Consider the following 25,693-nt stretch of genomic DNA (forward strand, 5'->3'; position numbering starts at 1 on the left):
TATATATATATAGACAGACAGACAGACAGACAGACAGACAGACAGACATTTATTTATTGTATGTCGCCAAAGGCCATCACAAAAGGGGATTAAGAATATAGTGGTAAAAGGTCAAACATAATTACAAGAATGGTTTTAAAAATTGTTAGAAGTAAAATGCAGTTGTTTACGAATATCAATATACAGTAAAATTATAAACCTTAATATATATATTTCTTTAGACTGTATAATGGCTACTATGACCTGTTTTGAATCTGGTTTGTTATCCTTGGTTGATGTTACACATGTAAAGTCATCCTAAACAGAGTTATACTCTTCTAAGGCCCCTGCCACACGGCAGGGAAAACACCCGTCAAAGCGTGGCTAAATAGAGCTGCACCAAATTAGAGACGTGTGGGCGGGATCCCACGGATCCCACGCACCGCACACCGTTGCTCCCCGGCACGATCAGATGCCGGGGAGGAAGAGTCGGGGGGGAGGGGGAGGCTGGCGAACTGCACATGCTCGAGCATGCGCAGTTTGCCCGGGGGCCGGGATGCGCCGGTGCAAGGACGCGCCGGCGATCTCACGGCCCGGATTGAAGCGCTCTACACCGAAGAACCACCTAGGTAGGTGGTTCTTTTTAGTGCAGGTTTTCAGGCGGAAAGGACAGATCGGGGACGGGCAGGCAACGCTTCCCAGATGTTGCCGTGGGATCACGCCCTTTTGCTCCGCCCCCGATCCGTCCTGCTCCCGGCCCAAAACCCCTAGTGTGAACAGGACGTAAGTCCACTGAGGTCAAAAGGCTTAGAGAAGGGTGTCACTCTGCTTAGGACCCACTGGTAAGTTCATCGTTACATCTGCACTGGCACTCACCGTGATTAAAGTTGACAAAAAGATGGCTCAGGGGGAAGCATCTGAGAAAGGAAGGTGCGTGGCGGGGAAGCTCACGACACGCTTCTGAAGTCTTAACCAGAATTGCAGAGTTGTACCTGAATTTGGACTGAGAAATTGCAGTGCAAGACAAGGGACAAGGTCTAGGCGATTTTGATGTGCATCTGCTGTGTCTGGAGTTTATAACTTTGTTCCTGGTGTATACCACAGCCAGCATGTGCAATCCATAAATTGGACCCAGCAGGGATGTCCACGGAAGGTGTTGGAAATGCAGATCTTTTTTTTTTTTTTTTGCCGTCCTTGAGCACGCACTTCTGTTGGCTTTGAGAACCATGGAGGTTTGGAAGAGCATTGCCAACAAAAGGCATGACAAGTGTGGGACGCTGTGGTGATGAGGGGGAATCACCTCCTTTCCCCTCTCCTCTAGCACAAGCAGATAATGGAAAAGGAAGAAGGAAGTTTGATTTCATCTATCTTCCCTTTGACTGTTGCAGCATTCCTTACTTTTTTTGTTCACAAGGCTCTCATAAGAACATCAGAAGAGCCCTGCTGGATCAGACCAGTGGTCCATCTAGTCCAGCATCCTGTCTCACATAGTGGCCAACCAGTTCCTCTGGAGGGCCAACAACAGGGCATAGAGGCTGAGGCCTTCCCCTGATAAGAACATCAGAAGAGCACTGCTGGATCAGACCAGTGGTAGCATCCTGTCTCACACGGTGGCCAGATAAACAAATATAAGGTCAACAGTCGTGTTAGTCTGCCCCGTAATCAACAGTCATACGACTTATAAGAATTGCTGTACATGTATTGTGCTCTGAAGCATTACAATATGATAAGAACATCAGAAGAGCCCTGCTGGGTCAGACCAGTGGTAGCATCCTGTCTCACACGGTGGCCAACCAGTTTCTCTGGAGGGCCATCAACAGGGCATAGAGGCTGAGGCCTTCCCCTGATAAGAACATCAGAAGAGCACTGCTGGATCAGACCAGTGGTAGCATCCTGTCTCACACGGTGGCCAGATAAACAAATATAAGGTCAACAGTCGTGTTAGTCTGCCCCGTAATCAACAGTCATACGACTTATAAGAATTGCTGTACATGTATTGTGCTCTGAAGCATTACAATATGATACACAACTTAATAGAATTTATAAACCAAGGTACAACGTCGTCTCCGGATTAATTACCAACGTTTCAAAAAATGAATCTTCTTCAGGAAGTTTTCTGTAGTACACAAAATTGCAGTTTTTACAATATGTATAGCACCAATCACAAGAAACAACGGTGGCCAACCAGTTCCTCTGGAGGGCCAACAACAGGGCATAGAGGCCGAGGCCTTGCCCTGAGGTTTTCTCCTGGCTCTGGGATTCAGAGGCTTAGTGCCTCTGAATGTGGAGGTTCCCTTCAGTCACCATGGCTAGTAACCATTGATAGACTTATCCTCCATGAATCTATCTAATCCCCTTTGAAACCTGTTTATTCCTGTGGCCATCACTACATCCTCTAGCAGCAAATTCCACATTTTAGTCACCTTCTGTGTAAAGTAGTGTTTCCTTTTGTCCGTCCAAGAGGATTTTCAGAACAAACATCAGGGAAAGCAGGAAAGGATCCACTTCACTGACTTCTTTCCATGTCTTTGCTTCCTACCCCTGTCTATCCATCCAACCTCGAGGGCGGCCTTACCATGAGGGGGCTCATGGGTGCCATGATTTATTTAATGGTGGTGTTGGTGTGTGTGTAAGTGGGGGTGCCATTTGGATTTGCAACTTAAATGGCAAAATGGCTTGGATTTGCAACTTAAATGGCAAAATTGCTTGGATTTGCAACTTAAATGGCAAAGTGTCTGCCGGACACTTTGCTCAGGCTGAGCACCTTGCCCCCCCCCCCAACTTTTGATTGCAATTGCTAGGAAAGACAGCTTTTGAAGGTTTTTTGCATAGGGGGCAGGAAGAGTCAGGATTTGGGGTTCTTTAGAATATCTCTACTGCTGCTTACTGAAAGTCTTGTGTATTGTAAACAGTGTTCAGGGCACAGATGTATCGCAGATGGGTTATTGGAGAAGAATACACTCAGAGTTTAATGGGTACACAAGTATAAACACAGCCACGAAGTTTATTGCTCGTGACTACCTTAGGGCCACAGTATAGGGCTGCCAGCTTTGACCTTGGGAAATTTCTGGAGATTTGGAGGGAGTTCAGCAAGTTGTGACACTGTAGAGCCCTCCCTCCCAGGCTGCCATTTCCTCCAGGGGAACTCTGTTGTCTGGAGATTAGTTGTGATTCCAGGAGAACTCCAGGCCCCACCTGGGGATTGCTGAATCTAGCACAGCATGCTTAATTGCCTGTTTGTGTTTGAAGTCAAGCTGCCCATATGTCCCATTGCGACCCCCTGCACAGCACATCTCTGGAGAAGACTCTTGAGAGTCCCTTGGACTGCAAGGAGATCAAATCAGTCAATCCTAAAAGAAATCTACCCTGACTGTTCCCTGGAAGGCCAGATAATGAAACTGAAGCTCAAATACTTTGGCCACCAAATGAGAAGGGAGCACTCACTGGAGAATACCCTGATGCTGGGAAAGATTGAAGGTCAAAGAAGACGGGGACGACAAAGGATGAGATGGTTAGACAGTGTCACAGATGCAACGAACATGAAGTTGAGCCAACTTCAGAGGACGGCGGAAGACCGGAAGGCCTGGCGTGATCTGGTCCATGGGGTCGCGAAGAGTCGGACTCGACTGTGCGACTGAACAACAGCAACAACAAGCACAGCACATCAGTGCTGCAACGAGAGGATCACCCTAGCGGCTTCATTTCTTTGGTCAGTCAACATATACAACATAGTAAGAGTCTGTATCTAGAAGAAACTTGTGCAGCCCCGTAGCTAGGGATTTTTTTTGGAGAAGGGGCCTTGGGGGGCCCACCAGCTAATTACATCGAAGGCTCCAGGGCAAGGGGGTTCTGCCTGGCATGCACCCACAGAGCCCCACTAGAGCCTTCCTCTGTGGTGAGCCAGAATCCCAATGTTAATAGACACTAAAAGGTCTAGAAAAGCTGCTGTGTTTTGTTTTTTTTAAAAGGATAGCGGGATCAAGCTTCCTTCCTCTGTCTGTCTGTCTGTCTGTCTGTCTGTCTGTCTGTCTGTCTGTCTGTCTGTCTGTCTCTCTCTCTCTCTCTCTCTCTCACACACACACACACACACACACACACACACACACACACACACACAAACACTCTAACTGCTGCAATCTGACCAATGTGTGTGTGACGCAGTCAACCACCAGTTGCTGCTGGGTCCTAAAGAGACTTAGCTTATCACAGATGAGCTCAAATGGGGAGATGCCGGCTCAGATCGGTCAGGGGGTGAAGGGGCCGGAGGGAGGGGGAGCTGAGGATTGGGGGAGGGCCCCACAAAAACAGCGGGGGGCTACGGACCTGAACTTGTGCATGCCCTAGTTGATGTTTAGGAGGTTCACTGTGCACTTTGAGAACTGTGACGGTAGCAGAACAAACTTTCCTTCTTTCTGTTCTCTGAGCAGGCATGCTTTTGGGTCTCTGGAACTGTGCAGAGCAGAGTTTGGAACATTCTAGAGTTCAGTTGAAGGATTGCGCCACCTAGCTTGAGGGAAGGGGTGCTAACACACATGCCCAAGGGATGGAGCCCCAGCTTCCCTTTCTGTATTTCTTTGACCACTGCAGTGGCAGCAATATTGTTTGCAACCCTTTGCTGTTTCCAGCTAGGTTTTTGTTCCCAGCCAGTTTGGTATAGTGGTTAGGAGCACGGACTCTAATCTGGGAGAACTGGGTTTGATTCCCCACTTCTTCACATGCAGCCAGCTGGTGTGACCTTGGGTCAGTCACAAGTTCTCTCAGAGCTGTTCTGTCAAGAGCAATCCTTGAAAGAGCTCTCTCAGCCCCTCCTACCTCACAGGGTGTCTGTTGTGGGGAGGGAAAGGACATTGTAAGCCGCTCTGAAGGGCGGGATATAAATCCAATCTCCTCCTCCTCTCCCTCCTTCTTCTCTTACTTTCTAGGCTTTTCTTCTTCTCCAGTTTTCCACCTTTCTTCCTAATGTCTGCTGATCTGTAGGCATGAAGACACGCTGAAAGATAGGTTGGGAGGTTGAACAGTGCTCTGACTAAAAATGAAATTGGAATCAGAATGAAAAATGTAAAGCTTTAAGTGACGTTCCAGCTGTTCACTGTCAACCCTGGAGCACCATTTTGACAGCAAAAGTCAAACAGGCTAGACTGATTGTTATAAAAGATTGGGGTAGGGTACAGACTAGAAACCTGTAGGTGAGGCCTTGATACAGTGCCTAATACCACAGTAAGCACTGTACACATCATAAAGGATGGCCTGCATCATACCACTGCGCTAAGCAAAGTCCACAGCCCTCCCCCAATTTTAAGTGGTCTTTCCTCCAATGGAAGATCTGATTAAGGCAGAGGAAAGGCTCTTTAGAGAGACTTCCTCCAGTCTAAAAGTAGGATAAAAGGTGAAGGTTTCCCTTGCTCGAAAGCCAGTCGAATCCGACTCTAGGATGTGGTGCTCATCTCCGTTTCCAAGCCGCAGAGCCAGCGCTGTCCGAAGACGTTTCCGTGGTCATGTGGCCGGCATGACTAAACGCCAAGGCGGACGGAACGCTGTTCCCTTCCCACCGAAGCGGTACCTACTTACCTACTTGCAGTTTCTTGCTTTCGAACTGCTAGGTTGGCAGGAGCTGGGGCCAGAGATGGCCAGAGATGGGAGACATGGTATTAGGGTCTTGAACTGCCGAACTACAGACCTTCTGGTCTGCAGCTCAGCGTCTTAACCTCTGAGCCACTGCGGTCCCAAAAAGTAAGATACCACCTCATAACTTTGCAATTCCCCCCCCCCCCGCCATTATGGTAGGTGGTGGTTAAAATTGCAAAGCTGGGGGGAGAAAAGCAAGACTGGTCTTGAGCTAATTGTAGATCCCTAAGTGGGCAATATACCAAACGTTAAAAACAAATACTATCACCCCTCCCCCCACCAAGAAATCACTAAGCATTGTTCAGGTTTGTCCCGTTTCCAAGACCAGATGGATTTGTGGTTCATACTGCTGAATATTTGAGGAAAATCTTTCCCCTCACTTCCTGCTTTCAGGTTTTCTGCATGCCAAGGGATTCATCTCCTTTGCCTCTCAGACTGAGGAACACAGTTTCCTTTTGTCAACCTTTCCACAGAAGAAACCAGACATTTTTTTTATGGCGAAAGCTGTATTATTTGCTGTTTACATGTGGATTATGAAATTATTGACAGGGTCCTGGCAGCGGGTTTGGAAATGTTGTCGCCAAGTGTCGCTCATCCAAGCGAGACAGATAACTTTTGGAATGGTTTTCGTGTTTAGCTACCTCCACAGGGTCGTGAAGAATTACCTCAGGACTGGTTATAGGCCTGAAGCTGACTGATCTCCAAGAAGCCTCATAGTATCAGGGGAGGTAATGAAATTTAAGAATATAATTACCTTCGAGATCCAACATACTTCTCTCGTTGTTGCTGAAGCATTTCCATCAGAGCTCACCTCTTGGAAAATGTGTATTGGATCAGAGGCCATCCATCTCACCTCCTAAACATTACGTAGATGTCTGACTGTTTTTGTATTCAGTAAAGATTTCATGAGACTTTAATGTAATTTAAGAGGACTGGGAATTTACCTTAAGAGCCACAGGTTGTATTTTTTTTTTAAATTCTAATTACCAGCCTTTCTCAGTACTTTTCGTTTTCTATTTTTTAAAATAAAAATAACTATTTGAGTTTGGTTTGAGGAACACTATGAAGGGACTGGGTAAGATGCGGGGAGATTGGTCTTAAGTTCATACTTCTTGAAGCTTCCCAAGAAACGAATTGGAGCTTTGTTTCATAACGTAACTTTTTTGACTTCTGCCAGTTTATATCAGATGTACAGAAAGCTGGAAGTAACAATTTTGCTGGACAAAGGCAACTGTGTTCCTCTTGGACGTTGCCCGAAATGGTATGATTCTTGGGAAAGTTCTTGGAGGAACCGGTACTGTTTGCTTGTTGCTAAGAAACATTCTCTTTATTTATGAATCCAGTGGTGGGCTCCCTGATTTCCTGCGGATCCAATCAAGGCTGTAAATTTAAAGACAAAACAGAACACACAAACAAAAAGCGTGTCTCTTAAGCCATTGTATGCCATCGATAAGAGAGTGGTAGAAGAAAGAGAGGCCTGTATGCTCCGAATGAATGGCTGTTTCTGAGAATGGCTGCTAGAGAATCGCTGTTTCTCAAGCATTTTGCTTTGAGGATACATGTCAGTAGACCTCCAGTTTATTAGCAGCGGATAGGCAGAGAAAAAACTGGATGTATAAGATATCCATATCCCTGGAGAAGAGTACAGTCTGGCCATGGACAGGGAGTGATGCTTGGTTGCTGTGGTAAGGAAGGATTTGTTTTCCCAAAACATTGTGAAGCTGGCCTCTAGATTCTTCCCAGCATCTCTCTTTTCTCTTAGGGCAAGCGGCCAACTTGGTTTTCTAGGGCTGGCCTTACACACCTTTCTATCTCCGCCTGATGGAGTCAAAACACATCTCTAAAATGCCAACGTTTTCAACGTTTGTTCAAGACGAATCTGGCTCGCCTCCAGGTTATTTACCGAAAGCCGAATTTTTAAGGCTCTCTCCCCGCTGCCTGTCTATGCTCTAATGAATGCGCTAATAGCGTCCTGATTTCTGCCCAGATCATGTTGCCTGGGGCGGCCAAGCAACTGAGAGATGGCCAGGGTTGAAGTAATATCAAGGCAGCTGCCTGACAAGCGCGGCTGCATGAGTTTACTGCAGAGTCCCTAGAGCAGGTAACTGGTGGTCTTCTTGGGGACCTGTAAAATGTTCCATGATAGGATTAGCTCACTGAAACTCCAAACCTGTCAAACAGCCTGCCTGCTGGTTTACAGAGAGAAATCTTAACCCACGATGAGTCTTGCAGTGTAATCTTAATGCAGTCACTCTGGTCCTAAGCCATTGAAATCGATGGGCTTAGACCAGAATAACTCTACACACAGGATTGTCCTAAAGGTTCTTGTATGCCCCTCGGTACAAGTGAATTGGGCTGCTTCGTCTTTCATTGTATCCCCTTGAATACTGGATCCAGACTCTTCATTCTTTTTGATGACAGATATGATCAGTAAGTGCTTTGTTCAAATAAATACTGTCCAGCCTGGTTTATTCCATCTCTTTATCTCTTTGGTGGAGCCATGTCTGAGAGCTCACGACCCTTCCTAGGTTAAAATTCCTCCCCAGGAGGTCATTTGCCAGTACTTGAGTGGCTTGATGTATTTCCTCTGAATGGAAACTACTTGATTTGGGCTTGGAACATTTTGCAGCGCCTGGAAGGTTGCAGAGAAATACTTTTTTTAATTAAGGAACTGCACTCTGTACTTTGGGGAGAAATCTCTGCTACTTGGGATTTGTTCAGTGTTGTGTCATGGGTAGCTTCTTTGAAGCAGTTACTGTGCCTGGCGACTTCCGCCAGTGGAAAATGACGAGCGCAGAAAGTGGGGGATGGGCTGGAAACGTTGGGTTGGATCCCGTGACTCCCTTTCGCCAAGTCGTTCTCCAACACAGAAAGACTTCCTTCAACAATGACAGAAATTTTTCTTCATCAGACGAAGCCTTTTTCGTTCAGAAAAAAAAAATCATTCTTCATTGTGGTAAATCTCTGTCTGTTGAAGGAAAATGCAGTGGAAGAGAGTCGTCGTATCCAACTCTGGATAGGGCCCGATACTGTCAGTATGCAGAGTCCTATTTATTTATTTAGATTTCTAAGCCGCTGTTCCCTGTGGAACAGGGCTCAGGGTGGTGTACAGCAGTCAAGGACCATCACAAATTAATTCACAATTGAAACAATAAAAATTGTTGTATTGTAATTGGCCTAACTTGATGACGCAAAGCTTCCAGTTGTGTCACTGCCTCATTGGGGGGGGGGAGGAGAAGAGGCAAGGAAATAGGGGTGCCAGGTAGGTGGAAACCATCGCCGTCCTCAACCAAATGCTGGGCGGAACATCTCTGCCTTACAAGCCCTGCGGAACTGCATTAAGTCCCGCAGGGCACGGGTGTTATTTGGCAGAGAGTTCCACCAGATTGGAGCCAGGGCAGAGAATGCCCCAGCTCTGGTCGAGGACAGCAGGGTATCTCTCAGGCCGGGGACCACCAGTAGGTTCTAATCTGCTGAGGGCAGTGCTCTTTGGGAAAGGCAGGAAAGGCAGTCCTGAAGATATGTGGGTCCCAGACCATTAAGGGCCTTAAAGGCTAACAGCAGAACCTTGAAACTGATCCGGTACTCCACCCAAAGCCAGTGCAGCTCCCGCAGCACAGGTTGAATATGTGCAGTGTACGGAGTCCCTATAAGGACCCTTGCCGCCACATTCTGTATCAGTTGAAGTTTCTGGGTCAGTCTCAAGGGGTAGCCCTATATAGAGCGAGTTACAGTAGTCTAATCTGGAGGCGACCTGTGAAGCATCTGGAGCTCTGGAGTTGTGCAAGCAGGGATCCGTTAACTCTGTTGGAGGGTTCATATGGATGTGCGGTCCATGGGTGGTGGTGGGGAGTGCCCTCAAGTTGCAGCCAAGTTATGGCAACCCCTCTTGGGTTTTTCTAGGCAAGAGATGAGCAGAGGTGGTTTGCCATTGCCAGTCTGCGTAGCGACCCTGGACTTCCTTGGTGGTCTCCCATCTACGTGCTAAACAGGGCTGACTCTGCTTAGCTTCCAAGATCTGATGAAGGCCCTTGAAGTACGTGTTTAGTTTAGTTTAGTTTTATTATTACGGTCTTAAGACCAGAATACAATGTAAACATAATATAAGAAAGAGGGGGGAAACAGAGATAATATACAGAGTAAAAATCTAAAGAAGTAAGAACATAAGAGAAGCCAATGTTGGATCAGGCCAATGGCTCATCTAGTCCAACACTCTGTCACACAGTGGCCAAAAATACCAGGTGCCATCAGGAGGCCCAGCGGTGGGGCCAGGACACTAGAAGCCCTCCCACTGTTGCCCCCCCCCCCCAAACCCCAAAAAAAACAGGCCCACGCTGACCAAGCACCAAGAATACAGTGCATCACTTGCCCCAGCCTAAGAGTTCCTATCTGTACTTTGTGGTATAGAGTTCCTATCTATACCTTCCTATCTATACCTTGTGGCTAATAGCCACTGATGTATATCAGTGTATATCAGTGAAGTGGAGGTTTAGTAAATATTATATGTGCATGTTTTGTGAGTAAGCATTGAGCGTGGCTGGGCTGAGTAGTGAGTGATAGCAGTGTGCACATTTGCAACTATAGAGGTACATATTTGAAAATGGGATAGGTGAAATCTGCATCTGTGTGAAAGATGTGACCTGGAAGTATGTGTATATGTGAAGGAGAGAGAGCCATGTAACTGGGGTTGGTGTACATGAAGTGGGATATGAGTGTGTGTGTACATGTGTGTGTGTATGACAGAGAATGAAAGTGGAAACCAGAAAGAGTGCTTAGTGAGAAGGTTTCACGGCTCAGCAAGTTAGGGGCAGACCTGTACTCCTCCATACTTTTGCCATTTTTTAATATGTGAGAACAGCCAGTGTGGTATAGTGGTTCGGAGGCTAGGATATGGGAGACCCATGTTCATATCTCCACGTTGCTACTTGGACTGGTCATACTCAAGGTTACTTGGACAAATCATTAGGGACTGCGGTCTATAGAAGAAGAAGAGATTGGATTTCTCCCCTGCCCTTCACTACCCGAAGGAGTCTCAGAGTGGTTTACAATCTCCTTTCCCTTCCCCTCCCCACAACAGACACCCTGTGAGCTCTTTCAAGAACTGCTCCTGAGAGAACAGCTCTGAAAGAACTTGTGGCTGACCCAAGGTCACACCAGAAGCTGCATGTGGAGGAGTGGGGAATCAAACCCAGTTCTCCCAGAGTCCACGCTCCTAACCGCTACTGTGTAATCTTGCATCATTAAATGTGTCAAGTTAACACACTTTGCTTCAATTCTGTTTTTTTCGATTTTGGGTTGGTTCTACAACCCATATCGTATTTCATTGTTTATTAAATGTCCCATCCTGTTGATTGTACTGGCTCACTCTGGTGTAATCTGCCTTGAGTCCCAATGAGAAAGGCGGACTATAAATAATTTAAATAAATAAATAATCTCAGCTGAACCTTCTCCACAGGGCTGTTGTGAAGATGGAATAGAGGAAAGGAGAGCAGTTGTAAGCTGCTTTGGGTCCCCATTGGAACAAAAGGCAGAGTATAAATGAAGGAAATAAATATATCTGGTTTCCAGCTACGCAGTTATAATTTTGATACGTGGATGAATTTACATTAAAAACTCTGTTATTTAACAAAAATCCTTCCCCCCCCCTCAAAAGCTATGCATATTTTCCACATTATCTTGTGAAACTTACTGGATGACCTCGGGTGGTTGTGTTTAACAGAACCTTTCCTTAGGGGAGTAGGTGGATGCAAATGTAATAACAAGATGACAAAATCTAATGTGCCGGCTTCCTACTTGTTTCAGTGCATGGGATTAGATGTACGGAAACAAATCAGAAACCCTAATTGGGTCCCTTTTGAATGCCAGAGTGTTTATGGTGCTAAAACCAGTTGTTTTAAGTAAAGCACATATTTAGCCATAGGATCTTATTCTTGACACTATTGAATCATTGCACTGTCTTTTTTATATTTAACTCTTGCTTTAGTGGGGTTAGCCATCTGTTTGGCAAATATGTGTGCCGCCTGAGAGAGACACAGTTTATAAACTGCTTCCATTTCGACTGAAAGAGCGGTGAAAGTGAAGCTGATTGTGATTTAATTAATGTTTTTCTCAGCCCTGGATTCTCCCCCCCCCCTTTCTCTCTCTCCCTCTCCCTTTTTTTGTACAGTTTCAGCTTGAGGGCATTCCAGGCCCCAGTCACAGGCATATTGTAGAAGAAAAAAAACGGTGATGTGATCCTAGATATCTGATCTCCTCACCCCTCTCCTTCCTACCACAAAGATGTCATTATTATCGTGGGTTCAAAAGTTCTGTTCTCACGGATGAGCTTGATCATCTCCAGTTTCCATCCACGTTATCTGAAATGCGTTTCTTGCCTGTCATGTTAATTAGCGAAGACGATAGCAAAGGTCCATTTTAAAGTTGATCTCCCCCTCCTTTGTTACCTAGATTTAATTCTTCCAGTTGCGGTACCGCGTCAGCAGACGCTAGTTCAGAAAGCACTTCAAAGCCCCCCGATTTTCGGAAATGGATTAAATTAAGATTAAATTATGGTCCCGTCTCAAATGTTAACTTTGTGGGCGCATGGAAACCTGAGTATGGTAAAGATTCCCTGGAATGTCTGATCAGAGTGTGAGAAATAATACTTTTTTTCTAGAAACCCCGTATCCCTGTAACGCTGCTGACACGAAGGCTTGAAGAATTTTAACTCTTGACAAAATGAAGATTAACTGCAAGTTAATACCTTGGAATTTCCCCTCCGATTACATCATGAGGGCCGAAGAGAATGCCAGCCGCCTCATGTTGGTTTACGTGCCAGTTTTTGTTCATTTAGCCAACTGCAGGCACATCCAGAACACGCGAGATTTTATTGTCTCGTACATAACGAATCCTAGAGTCAGATAATTTACGGTTCTCATAACATTTTAAATGTGTCTGTATCAGTCTCCATCCCAGTAAAAGGGCAAGATTGGAGTCTGTTGGGATTCTTAATTCAAGGTCGATGGTTGTATTGCAAACACAGAGGCCACACTTAGTAAAAGAAAAAAACATCTTTACTATAAAAACAAAATAAAACATGGGTATGGTACTTTGGATAGAAGAAATGAAATAAAAGGGTTACATACTTGCAGTTACTCTCAGTAATATATGCTAACAGCTACATCTTTCTATGTGTCTTGGCTTCTAGAAGAGAACTTCCGCTTTGGTTCACACAAAGGGCCATAAACCTTGTGAATACATTCATGCTAGATCAAAGCATTTCCACAAACAAGTTGTTAGTTGACCAATACAAAGGTTACAGGTCACTTCATTAGGATAAACAACTCCCACAAACTTTCCCGCCGTTGAATACATTATGTAAGGTAACACCCTGTTTGCTAACAAACAACATTTAACTCTGTAATGACTGAAGTGTAGGCAACTTGCAATTCCAACAGAGACCAGTAGAACCTTGAAGACCGAGAAGATTTTCCAGGATATGAGCTTTTGAGAGTCAAAGCTCTTTTTGTTCCAGTACCTTCGACTCTCAGAAGTTTATACCCTGGAAAATCTTTTTGGTCTTTAGGGTTCTACTGGACCCCAGTCTTGCTTTTCTACTGCAGGCCCAGCTGAATCCATCGGGGTGTAGAAGTTTAAAGGGAGAATTTTAAGTGGGAGAAGCTGAGAGGGTTGAATCTTGTTGGTTTGTTCTGCTGGTGGAGGAATCTTCCTGTGGTGGAAAAAGCCTTCTCTGGTGTCTTCCACCAGAGGAGTTTGTCTCTGTTACTGAAACAGACCTGTGGGATTCTAAATTAAAACCAAATCCAACGAAAGAAAGACCAAAACTGCTGATGTGCTGCCTAAGATGCATGTATTAAAATTAGGATTTCTTTTTAAGAAGATGATGATATTGGATTTATAACCCGTTCTTCACTGCCCGAAGGAGTCTTAGAGTGGCTTACGATCTCCTTCCCTTCCCCACAACAGACACCCTGTGAGGTAGGTGGGCCTGAGAGAGCTCTTTCGAGGACTGCTCTTGAGAGAACAGCTCTGAGAGAACTGTGACTGACCCAAGGTCACCCAGCTGGCTGCATATAGAGGAGGGAGGAATCAAACCTGGTTCTCCCAGATTAGAGTCCGCGCTCCTAACCATTACACCAAACTGGCTACCCAGTTTGGGTTGGATCTAGTGACAAGCAAGTGGGAGGCTGCGCTGAGGAGTGGGAATTGGGCTAAATCTCCCACGCCTTTCTCGTGTGTCATCAAAGCTTCTCGTGTTAACAGAAGCAACACTGGTGAAAGAGACGACGGGACAGTTCCCCTCAGGTGGCCCCTATTCAGCGCAGCTCTCTCAGCCACGTGGCTTTTTGTCTGTGCGAGTCCTGCAACTACCAGTATCAGTTTGTCCATCAGTAAATACCGTACCTGTGGGATAAGGAAGGGTAGGAAGGATCCAAGTCCACAAGCCCGTATGTGCTCATGTGTAATGGAATCCAACTCCTTCCAAAGAACAGCTCCCTTTTTTGGGGGGGGGGGGAAGGAGGAAGCTCATATGTACAAGGAACACAAATGTGGCATTGGAAAATTGGGCAGGAAACACAAACAATGTTAAAAAATGTAATGGAGGTGCACTGATGCAAATACACCCTTTAATCATAGGATCAAAGAGTAGGAAGGGACCTCCAGGGTTATCTAGTCCAACCCCCTGCACAATGCAGGAAATTCACAAATCCCCCCCCAAAAAAACACACCCAGTGACCCCTGCTCCATGACCAGAAGATGACAAAAAAAAACCCCCTCCAGGATCCCCGGACAAACTAGTCTGGAGAAAATTGCTTCCTGACTCCAAAGTGGCAATCAGCATTTCCCTGGGCGTGTAAGAAAGGGCCACAAGAACTAAGCACTGAGGCAACCCTTCCTGCCCTCCCTTCACGTGATCTTCTTGATGGTCTTGGCTGAATGTACTATATGTTGTGGATCAACAATCTGTTGGAGGAATAAATAGAGATTACCTCTGTTCCCCCTCCTGTGCCTTTCAGAACTTGCTTGAGCAATGCTTTTGGCTGGCATTCTGCCTTTCCACGAAAGCCAAGGAAGAATGAGAAATTAACTGTCAGATGTGGAATTACAAGCCATGGTGGGCTTAGGGAATGGGAACTCCTGGCTATTTCTCCTAGAGAACAATTGCAGAAAGCATTTCCTGGAAACCCGTATAGCACTATCTAAATGAAGGATGCATTGAGAAATGCAGTGACCCCAAACGTTTCAGCTGGAAAGAAAGCTGTTTGGAACGCTGCAGGGACGTCGTCAGCTTGTGATGCGATCGAACATCTGCAAGCACTTAACAGTTCTGCTTCTCAAAATTTGTACTCGCCGGTTGCCAGTGCACTTGCAAGTGGAGTTGCCAACTTTTGATTATAAAAACGCTGGTACCTGGACACACCACAGGGAGGGTTAGAGGCTTGTCCAGTCAAGATGGTAGAATGTGATGGATGTGGGGCCAGAACAGCAAAAGTAAACAAATACAGCCTGCACTTGGGCACAAACCACACGGCATCACTGGCATCACTGGCCCAGTAGAACCTTTGGGTGGGCCCGTGCCATTTTCCTCCCAGTGCCCAATCAGAAACGACTTCTCTGGACTTAGTGAGTCTTTTAGTTGGAGGATAGGCAATACACCAAGAGAGCCAGTTTGGTGTAGTGGTTTGGGAGCGCGGACTCTAATCTGGGAGAACCGGATTTGATTCCCCACTCCTCCACATGCAGCTGCTGGTGTGACCTTGGGTCAGTTACAAGTTCTTTCAGAGCTGTTCTCTCAAGGGCAGTTCTCAAAAGAGCTCTCTCAGCCCCACCTACCTCACAGGGTGTCTGTTGTGGGGAGGGGAAAGGAGATTGTAAGCCGCTCTGAGGCTCTTTTGCGTAGTGAAGGGCAGGGTATAAATCCAGTCTCCTCCTCCTCTGGTCTGTTTGTGGTACAGAATACTGAAGTTCTACAAGTCCGGCTTGCTGGATCGGGCACCTGACGAGAGAAATAGAAACCCCTGTGAGTCACGGCCCCTCTGTCAGCACAGCTCATTTCCCTGTGCTGAAACTGAATTGAACTGAGTTATCCAGCTGATCTGGGGACCCGCAGCTTCACCCGGCCAGCTTTCAGCGATGTGCACCAGGACAACCTTTTCAAATCCTGGATTAACATTGTTTTTATTAAGGGCAGACCTAGCACCAAACAGAATCAGATTTCAGATGGAAAGCTGAAATGAAATACAGTGTCCCCAGTGTTGGGGATAGGACAGAAAACACAGACAGGACCTGGTTGCTCAGCCCTGCTTCTCCTCACCTGGCTCATCCAATACCTGCCTCTTCCCCTATTTTGAGCCAGTCACTGAACCAGAGCGCTTCCTTGAATGCACACATGAAAGCATGAAGCTACCTTATACTGAAGCAGACCAACAGTTTGTGAAGATCGGTATTGTCTGTTTCGATTGCAGCAGCTGTCCATGCAGAAAACTTTCAGATTACCCGCTTACCTGAACCTGCTACCTGAACCTGAGACCTTCTGCATGGAAAGCAGATGCTGTGCTATGAAGCCCTTCTTAGGTCCCCTCTCCATTACTCTGAACACATAGAAGCTGACTTATACTGAATCAGACCATTGGCCCATCTAGGTCAGTATTGTCTTCTCAGACTGGCAGCAGCTCTACAGGGTCTCAGGCTGAGCTCTTTCACACCACCAACTGCCTGGTCCTTTCAACTGGAGATGCCGGGGATTGAACCTAGGGCCTTCTGCATGCCAAGCAGATGCTCTTCCACTGTGCACTAACAGATGACAAAGAAACGGCATACGCAAGAGCTCAGAAGGTCTTCACTATACCAGGACTGAACAAAACAGAAAGTAGCCTCCATAACTACTCCCTGTTTTTGCACAGCAAGGAGAATATCTATCAGTCTGATTCCCCAAACCCAGTGGCGAATGAATGAAAAGAAAGCTACTCTCATCAGCCGCTACCAGTGAAGAATGGCAAAATTCTTGTTTCTCCAGAATCAAATACCATAGAGTTTTAAAGCCGAACGCTAAAGCATCCCTCGACAGCGTGCCCGGTGTGATGACGTCACTTCTGGGTGACTTCATTGCGGCACACGTGAAACTCCCAGAAACGGCACTTCAGACCCCCGCTGGATGTCAGGTAGGGACCTGGCAACCCTGACCCATGTTGCTGAGTGAAGAATGCATTGCATTTAGAAGACCAAATAGTGTTACAGTTCAGAAATATTTCCCCTGAAGAATTCAGAGATACAATGGCTACGTTTTTCACTGTGGGTGTAGTGAGGAGGAAAAATACTTTCAGTCTACGCAAACATGTGCAAAGATCACGCAAGTCGCTGTTTTGCCACAATCACTTTGCCCGGAAGCCTATCCAGAGAGAGGGGGGAGGTGCCACCTTTAAGAGGCTTTGCATGCAGAATTCCCAGGTTCAGTCCCGGCAACCTGACATTAAAGGATGTCAGATGTCATTGCTGAGATCTTGGGAAACTATTGTCCGCCCTTGCACTAAAACAACAGATGTAAATACAAGTGAATTGAAGGCTGCCTTAGCAGTCTGGCCTATCTTCTATACTTCGGGTAGCCTGCCTGCTTTTTTAATTCTAAAGAGAGCTGTGTGAAGATTTCGCACAGTTCATTTGTTGCCTGACTCATTCTTCTTCTTTTTTTTTAAAGTGAAAACCTGCTTGGGGAGTAGGGAGAGGTTTCTCGGGAACATAAGAGACGTCCAGCCAGCCAGTGCCGTGCGCAGCTAGCTTCCGCTTTGAAATGTGCAGTATTTTCAGAGCTGGAGTCTGGAAAGTAATTGGGTATGTTTGGATTCAGACCAGGGAGAGCCCCTTGAGAACAGCTGCCCTGCAGTCTCAAAACATTATGTCTGTCTTCTTCCCTTTAACTCTCCGTCTGCCGGTCAGCAAATTTGCTCTCTGGGCATCTAGCAGTCGTGCCCATTTTGTGCGCGTTTTCCCTTTTAGCCATTCTCTGCCAAGCCACTAACTGTATTTAAATGATGTAAAATCTCAGGGTTTTTTGTCTCTCTCTCTCTTTTTTTTTTGGCGAAAGAGAGTGCAAACAGTGAAAACGTAAATGCAACTGCCCAGCCTGCATGTGTACGATCTGCAACTGCTGGTCTCTGATCTTAATTCAGATCCTCTTCCTCTGCCCCAGGGTGTGTCAGGATTCCATATATTTTTGTAACACAGTCATAAATGCCCATTCCAGTATATTTTACTATCTAGTAAGTTGCTTTGTACTTCAACTCATTCCCCCCCCCCCCAAGATGCTTTTTGGGAGGGAGAAACAGGAACATGTATTTTTCCCCCCTAAAGGGTACATCTGGTTTAGCAATTTACGCAGGCATATGGCATCAATTAGTCTCCTCTATAGAAGCTCCTATTATAGCAGTGGGTCTGTCTTTCCATTCATTGCACAGAAATAGACATGTAACTATTGCTATTTTTTGAGAGGCTTCCATATGTTCCAGCTACTGGAAACGGGTTGCTTTGTGGCCGCTACCAGATTTCGGAGCCTCACAGCAGTGTGGTGACAGTCGGAGTGCCTCATTGCTTTTCTCCCTGTGTATGTGTTTGTGTGTGTGCGTGTGCGTGTGTGCATGCTTGTGCTTTACCAGACTTCCAAATTAAGGCTCTGAAAGGGGTCTGTAACATTTCAGTCCCTCCTACTTGAGCATCAGGCTGGAAGATTCATCGATGGACTGAACTGGGCATTTCAGGTGTGCGTAGATCTAAAGCGGCTGTCAAAATAGGGCAACATATTTCTTTGTGTTTTTTAATTTATTTGGGGATTTTTATTCTACCCTCCCCAAAACGGGCTCGGGGCAGATTACAAGAAACCTTAGTCCAAGACCCATTACAATAAAATCACATTAAAATCATTAAAACAGTATACAATAAGAGTCACACAGGTAGCGGCAGTTTCATATAAATCTGTTAGGGCCACAAGGTGGAATCAGATGGGCCCTTTCAGTGAATTGGGAGCTAGAGCAGGGAGGTCAGACGCCCGCCGCCTCACCTGAAGGTCTGGCGGCACATGGGGTGTTGGTTACAGTTGCATGGTTAGCAAGATGGAAATCTTGAGTGTAAAAAGCATTTCAGATTTTTTTTGTGTGTGCATGCATTTTTTATTTGGAGGCACCACTTTCCTTCCTTGCTTTAGAAACTGGGCATCATTTAGAATACAGGGGATTCTTCCCAGTAAAAACCTTTGGTGCAGTACCCCAGGATGCAACTGCTGATTTGGGCATTTCAGATGTCCTCCTCCTTGTACTACGTGGCCCATAACCCCAGCCACCCTTCTCCCTGGCAGCTTGCTAGGCACCAAAACCATACTTCTTGGTCAACGTATCTGGGGAGAGGGCCAGAGGGAGTTACTGCTACTGTTGTTCCTCTGCTGCTCTCTAATTAATGGGCGAGGGGGCAGAACTCTCCAAAAGAAGTGGGGTCCCACCCTTTAATAAACAGCCTTTAATAAAACCTTGTAGTGACAAGTACTCATGAATCACCTCTCCCATGCTTCCCCCCCCTTTTTAAAAAAAAACCCACGCCTTCCCTGACATGAAAGAGCCGAAACGCCATTCTCCCAAGAACAGCCACTTAACATAAGAACATAAGAACATAAGAGATGCCAATGTTGGATCAGACCAAAGGCCCATCCAGTCCAACACTCTGTATCACACAGTGGCCAGAAATACCAGGTGCCATCAGGAGGTCCACCAGTGGGGCCAGGACATTAGAAGCCCTCCCACTGTTGATCCCCCCAAGCCCCAAGATGACAGAGCATCACTTGCCCCAGACTGAGAGTTCTGCTCCATTATCTAATTCCCTCATGAAGCCGTCCAAGCTTATAGCTGCCACCACTTCCTGTGGCAGTGAATTCCATGTGTTAATCACTCTTTGGGTGAAGAAGTACTTCCTTTTATCCATTCTAACCCGACCACTCAGTAATTTCATGGAGTGCCCACGAGTTCTTGTATTGTGAGAAAGGGAGAAAAGTACCTCTTTCTCTACCTGCTCTTTCCCATGCATAATCTTATAAACCTCAATCATGTCACCCCTCAGTCGTCGTTTCTCCAAGCTAAAGAGCCCCAAGCGCGTTAACCTTTCCTCATAGGGAAAGTGTTCCAACCCTTTTATCATTCGAGTTGCCCTTTTCTGCACTTTTTCCAAAACTATAATTTCCTTTTTAAGGATATTATACCTTCTACCTTCAGGTATTATATAATACCTGAAGGTATTATACCTTCTACCTTCAGGTAGGATCCCATCAACCCAGTTTCTTACAGAAGAGCCAACACAGTCGCTCGGCCCTCTACTGTTTCCATTCTCTGGAAACTGAGTCCAGCAGTTGCCCCACAAGAACATGAAATGTGGCTGGGAGCCAGGAGCTTCCCCATCTCCGTGGTTAAAGCAGAAGCAGGGAAGCTGAGGAATGGGACCTTCTTACGCCACACTGAGGCCATAGGATCTTTGCTGCATGGCTCCTGCTGCTAGGCGAGCGAGGTAAGCTCCAGGTAGGGTTGCCAACTCCGGGTTTGGAAATACCTGGAGATTCGAAGGTGCAGCCTGGGGAGGGTGGGGGTTTAGGGAGAGGAGGGACCTCGGTAGGGTATAATGCCCCGCAGTCCACCTTCCAAAGCAGCCAACGAATCAATGTCTTAAATAAACAAATAATAAATAAGCATCTATGTAGTCTGGAGACAAGCTGTAATCCTGGGAGATTTATTTATTTTATTGACTTGTTGATTGATTTCGGCTTCTATTCCGCCCTCCCCGCGAATGGGCCCGGAGCGGATGACAACAGGAGTTGAAAAACATTACACAACAAGAATGGAAGCGTTTCATAATAAATCTTCCACAAATAAATAGTTAAAACAGATTAAAACAAAGCTATAAGCAAGATAGATGGCACAGGAGTTTGATATGGTAGTCACAAAAACTGGGGCCTCTAGGCCGTAGACCGGACTACGGGTCTTCACCTGATGGGCCGTTTGAAGATGGAAGGTTCGCAGGGGAGGCCACTAGATGGAATAATTGGATGCCTGCCACCTCACCCAAAGGCCTGGTGGAACAGCTCCCTCTTACAGGCCCTGCCGAAGTGTAATAGGTCCCGCAGGACCCTGATCTCCAACGGGAGTGTGTTCCACCAGGGCAAAAAAAACCCTGGCCCTGGTCAAGGTTAGATGGACGTTCTTTGGGCTGGGGATCTCCAGCCCCCACCTGGAGGTTGGCAACCCTGGCTCCAAGTGTCGTGGGCGGTCTCCCGTTGGTCTTACCCACGTACCCAGTGATCTCTGTTGGAAATATCCCATGCTCGTTGGCAATAATGGCTGAACATTCGTCCATTTTTTTTAATGTTGTTCGTTTCTGATGCCCACTTAACTGTATCATCCTTTGTTGTTGTTCAGTCGCACAGTCGAGTCTGACTCTTCGCGACCCCATGGATCATCTCCCGCCAGGCCCTCCTGTCTTCCGCCGTCCTCTGAAGTTGGCTCAATTTCATGTTCGTTGCATCGATGACACTGTCTAACCATCTCATCCTTTGCCGTCCCGTCTTCTTTGACCTTCAATCTTTCCCAGCATCAGGGTCTTTTCCAGTGAGTGCTCCCTTCTCATTTGGTGGCCAAAGTATTTGAGCTTCAGTTTCATTATCTGGCCTTCCAGGGAACAGTCAGGGTTGATTTCTTTGAGGATTGACTGATTTGTTCTTCTTGCAGTCCAAGGGACTCTCAAGAGTCTTCTCCAGCACCATAGTTCAAAAGAATCTATTCTTCGGCGCTCGGCCTTCCTTATAGTCCAACTCTCGCAGCCATACATGACTACTGGGAATACCATTGCTTTGACCATGCGGACTTTTGTTGGCAGGGTGATGTCTCTACTTTTTATCATGCTGTTTAGGTTCGCCATCGCTTTCCTCCCAAGGAGCAGGCGTCTTTTAATTTCATGTATCATCCTAATACACTTTAATTTTCAGTAGTTGGCACTCTGTGATCTCTGTGTCGCTATCTACAGTTGCCAGACTTGAAGTATCAGTTGAGTCAAGTTCCTTTATTTTTTTAAAAAAAACATTCTTTCCCCCTCTTCAGCACAGAGTTGTCATATAATCATTAATGGCCAAAATGGGCCTCTAATGAGTAGGCTGGCCTATCAACCCTCATTGTTCTACAATTGAGTTAATTATTCCTAAATAGCTGTTAGTGGATGGATGGCTTCTTCTGATTTGAATAGGTCTATTGAGGGCCCTTCTGGCAGCTTCCTGGCTATCTTGTTCCATTGTCTGATCTTTTATAGCAGTGACATTTCCCGTTGTTTTACATAATTACATTTAAACTGGACTCAGGAAAGTTAACCTGATGTGTTCTCTATTAGAACGATGGCTTTAAAAGCCTGTATAGCTGAAAGCTATACTAGCTGCATCTGTATGCCATTCAAAGCATTTGGGGCAACTCCCGTCTGTTTCTGGTGTTGGGTGTTGCTGACACTCACACTTATCTCCCTTATAAATAAAAGCCAAATGGTGGTGGCACTTCTTTCCACACGCTCCAAAATCAGTTCACTCTCTGATCTGTCATTCAGAGGGTCTCCCTATCTACTGTCTGCTTTGCCTGAGTCCTGCCTTCAACATTCTAAACATTTTGCTAATCCTCTCCCCCCCATAGCCAGTCGGAACACAGAGGTTACTTGCATATGCAGCCTCATTGGCCTCTGCCTTGGAACACAGAGGTCGTTTGCATATGTGACTTGATTGGCTTTTGCCTCTAACATTCTAAACAGTTTTGCTGTTCTGAGGTAAAATGTGTCCAATCTCCAGGTGAGGGCTGGAGATCACTCAGAATTACAACTGCTTTCCAGATGGCAGAGATCAGTTCCCCTGGAGAAAATGGTGGGCTCCGTATCCTTATATGCTGCTGAGGTGGCCCCCATATGACAGCCAATGTGACGTAGCAGTCAGGGCTTCAGAGCACGGGAGAGGCTGCAGGTGTGTGGGGGGTGTAAAGCTGAAGAGTGAGGGGGAAATAAAGGTAGGTTGATGATTGGCTGGGAAGGAGATAGGGTTGCCAACTCCAGGTGGGAAACTCCTGGAGATGTGAGGGATGGAGCCTGAGAGGGTGAGGTTTCAGGAGGCGTGGGACCTCAGACAGGTACAAAGCCATAGACTCCACCCTCCAAACCAACCATTCCCTTCTGGGGAACCATCGTTGCCAATCTCCAGGTGAGGGCTGGAGATCACTCAAAATTACAACTGTTCTTTAGGTAGCAGAGATCAGTTCCTCTGGAGAAAATGGTGGACTCAGTGTCATTATACCCTGCTGAGGTCGCCACAGCAAATTGACACTGAGTGTCCAAGGCCGGGGCACCTGCCCAGAGCCTCTTTCTAGAGGCCGTTGTATTTATTTCTACAACGGGCCTTTTTCCTAGTTGTAGAATATTGTAATACCGTATTGTGGAATATCAAGTCATGCCGTGGAGTCGAGTCTTTCGGGTTGAATGTAGCTGGCATTGCTTATGGCAAGAGGCGTATGTGAATTCACCCCCTTTCCCTCCTCACCTTATGAGGGTCCCACAGTCTCTACCATCCAGAGGTCATTTCGGGGGGGATCGCAGTTCCCCCGGGTGAGGTACGGGGGGCGGGGCAGATGATGAAGCCCCACCCCCCGCTTCCGGCCGCCCCGCTTCCGGCCCTCATTCAGCCAGGAGGAGGCAGGAGAAGAGGGAGGGTAAGTTGCTTCCTCCCTGCCTCTCCCCACCCCTGCCTGCCTGGGGCCAGGGAGGGCCTTCGCGGGGCTTCCTTGCACTCCCGCCGGCCTTGCAGGTCCACCGCTGGGCCCCTCATGGGGCTCGGCAGTGGAGCTGCAAGGCCGCCGCTGGTGGCCGGGACCGTTGGGGGCGGTGTGTGTGGCCTTATGACACACTTCCGGTGTGGCATATGCTAATGAGTTATGCTAATGAGTTCCCCTAGCTCTTTTTCTACGAAACGACCCCTGCTACCATCAGTTGTACAGGGGTTGGTGGGTACTGCTAGGGGAAAGTGGGGACTGTATCTACTCCCGACAGTGGAAAGTTGGTGGGATTCAACCTGCTTTGGCTACAGAGGTGTATTGTAGGATTAAGGTAAGATCTCTCCCAGTACACTCACATCTGCCCATTTCGATGTCATGCAGCATCTTTGCTCGGTGCTTCATCCTAAAACGAGAGCCAGTATGATGCAGCGGTTAGAGTGTTGGGCTAGGATCTGGGAGTCCCAGGTTCAAATCCCCCCAAACATTCAACCAGACCTACCTTGCAGGGTTGTTGTGAGGATAAAAGGGAGAAGGGTAGCATGTTGTAAGCCACTTTGGGTCCCCATTGGGTAGAAAAGGGGGTGTTTTTTTGCCTTTAATTCATAGCTGACTTATGGCGACCTTGTGGGGTTTTCAAGGCAAGAGATGTTCAGAGGCGGTTTGTCATTGCTTGCCACTACGTCACAACCCTGGTATTCCTTGGTGGTCTCCCTTCCAAATCCTAGCCAGGGCTGACCCTGTTTAGCTTCTGAAATCTGACGTGATCAGGCTAGTGTGGGGCTAACCAGGTCAGGGCAGAAAAGTGGGTATAAATGGGAGTAAATTAAAATGGCTGTTCATGACATCCTCAGAGATCATTGTGGTTGTGATGCAGTGTCGAACTATAATACCATATAATGGCTAAAGTATAGCTAGATTTTTTTTAAAAAGTAATTTATTCAGTTATTTCATTTATAACGTCCTTTTCTCCCTGGGGATCCACGGTGGCTTACAACATCCCCCCCCCTTTCTCCATTTTATCCTCACAACAGTCCTGTTAAATAGGTCTGGCTGAGTGTCTGTGACTGGCCTGAGGTCACCCAGTGAGCTTCCATGCCGGACTTGAGGGTTCAAAACCTGGGTCTCCCAAGTTTTAATCCCAGCACTCTAACCACTGCACCACACTGGCTGGCTCCTGTGAAAAGAAAAGAAAAATCCTAGAAAACATAAATATTTGTCATCTGCGAAGTGTCAGTGTAGCAAAGCTAATTGAGGGTGATTAACTGCTGTCCCTGGGACCTGGAGGCTTCTGTCCCTGCTGTGAGCATTCACGGCAAAAGTGTGTCCCCGCTGCCTTCCTCTGTGCGTTCATTTCAGAAGGTGAGGAGTAAGATCCGGCTGATGAAACAGTCTCCAGACTGAACCGAGGTACGCCCTTGGAAGGCTCTGAGCAGGGATACAATCCAAACGATTCTGTTACAAAGTGCTTTGTGCATTCCTCGAATGGAAAAGCTGGATTTAAATTTTCTAAAACAATGATGACAAGGATAATTCAAAGAACGCAATACAGTGGAAAACTGTATAGGGGAATATAGCCGCATGCATGTGGAACTGTCGAGGCATACAGAGGCCTGGGGTTCACATGTCTTGAGCTATGGTTTATGGGAATAAGGCTGGGGGGGTTTTGGACAGTCTTTGCTGCTTTCCGTTCTTCTTTGCAGATAGCTGGATAAGGAACTAATTCCGCTTTTGCAGGAAACCAGAGCTTGTGTTTCTGCCCAAATCACAAACTGTGGTTTGTTACCTTCTCCGTAAACTGGAATTCCAAGCCACGGTCTGATTCTAGTTTGAATCCTGGCTTGCAAGGAAGAGAAACTGCATAGTTTGTGATATGACTGGAACCTTTCACCTTTAAGATGTTCACTAGTGGATCGGGGGGGGGAGGGGAGGAAGCAAGTGCCTGGACTCATTCTGATAAGGACCAACAATGGTCTATTCCTATGTGCCGAGTGTGCTAGAAATGCTTAAGCCAGTTGCTCATTGACTGTAGCGTGGATTGGGGGGGGGGCATGGAGAGAGGGTGCTCCCTCAGGACTGAGCGACGTTCAGCTGAATCCTACCTGCTGTATGGCATGGAGGAACCTTGGTGGGAGCTCAGCACCTCTTGGGACAGTTCTGGGCAGGGTTGTTGTTGTTGTTTTTAGCCAAAAATGTGTGAGACCAATCTGTCTTAAGGGTGCTCCCCAATGCACCTGCCCATCAGTTAAAAAAAAAAAAGCAGAAGTTTTTGTTTT

The 25,693-nt window shown here is 46.7% G+C and overlaps 1 protein-coding gene across 1 annotated transcript in view; it reads left to right on the forward strand.

The window, feature by feature from the left end:
- The window catches only part of TMEM135 (transmembrane protein 135), a 264,168-nt gene that overhangs the window by 107,125 nt on the left and 131,350 nt on the right, over positions 1-25,693 (forward strand). The gene's annotated exons all lie outside the window — the stretch shown is intronic.

The sequence above is a fragment of the Gekko japonicus genome, unplaced genomic scaffold (genome assembly GCF_001447785.1).
Source record: "Gekko japonicus isolate JY-2015 unplaced genomic scaffold, Gekko_japonicus_V1.1 scaffold612, whole genome shotgun sequence".
Classification (NCBI taxonomy): domain Eukaryota; kingdom Metazoa; phylum Chordata; class Lepidosauria; order Squamata; family Gekkonidae; genus Gekko; species Gekko japonicus.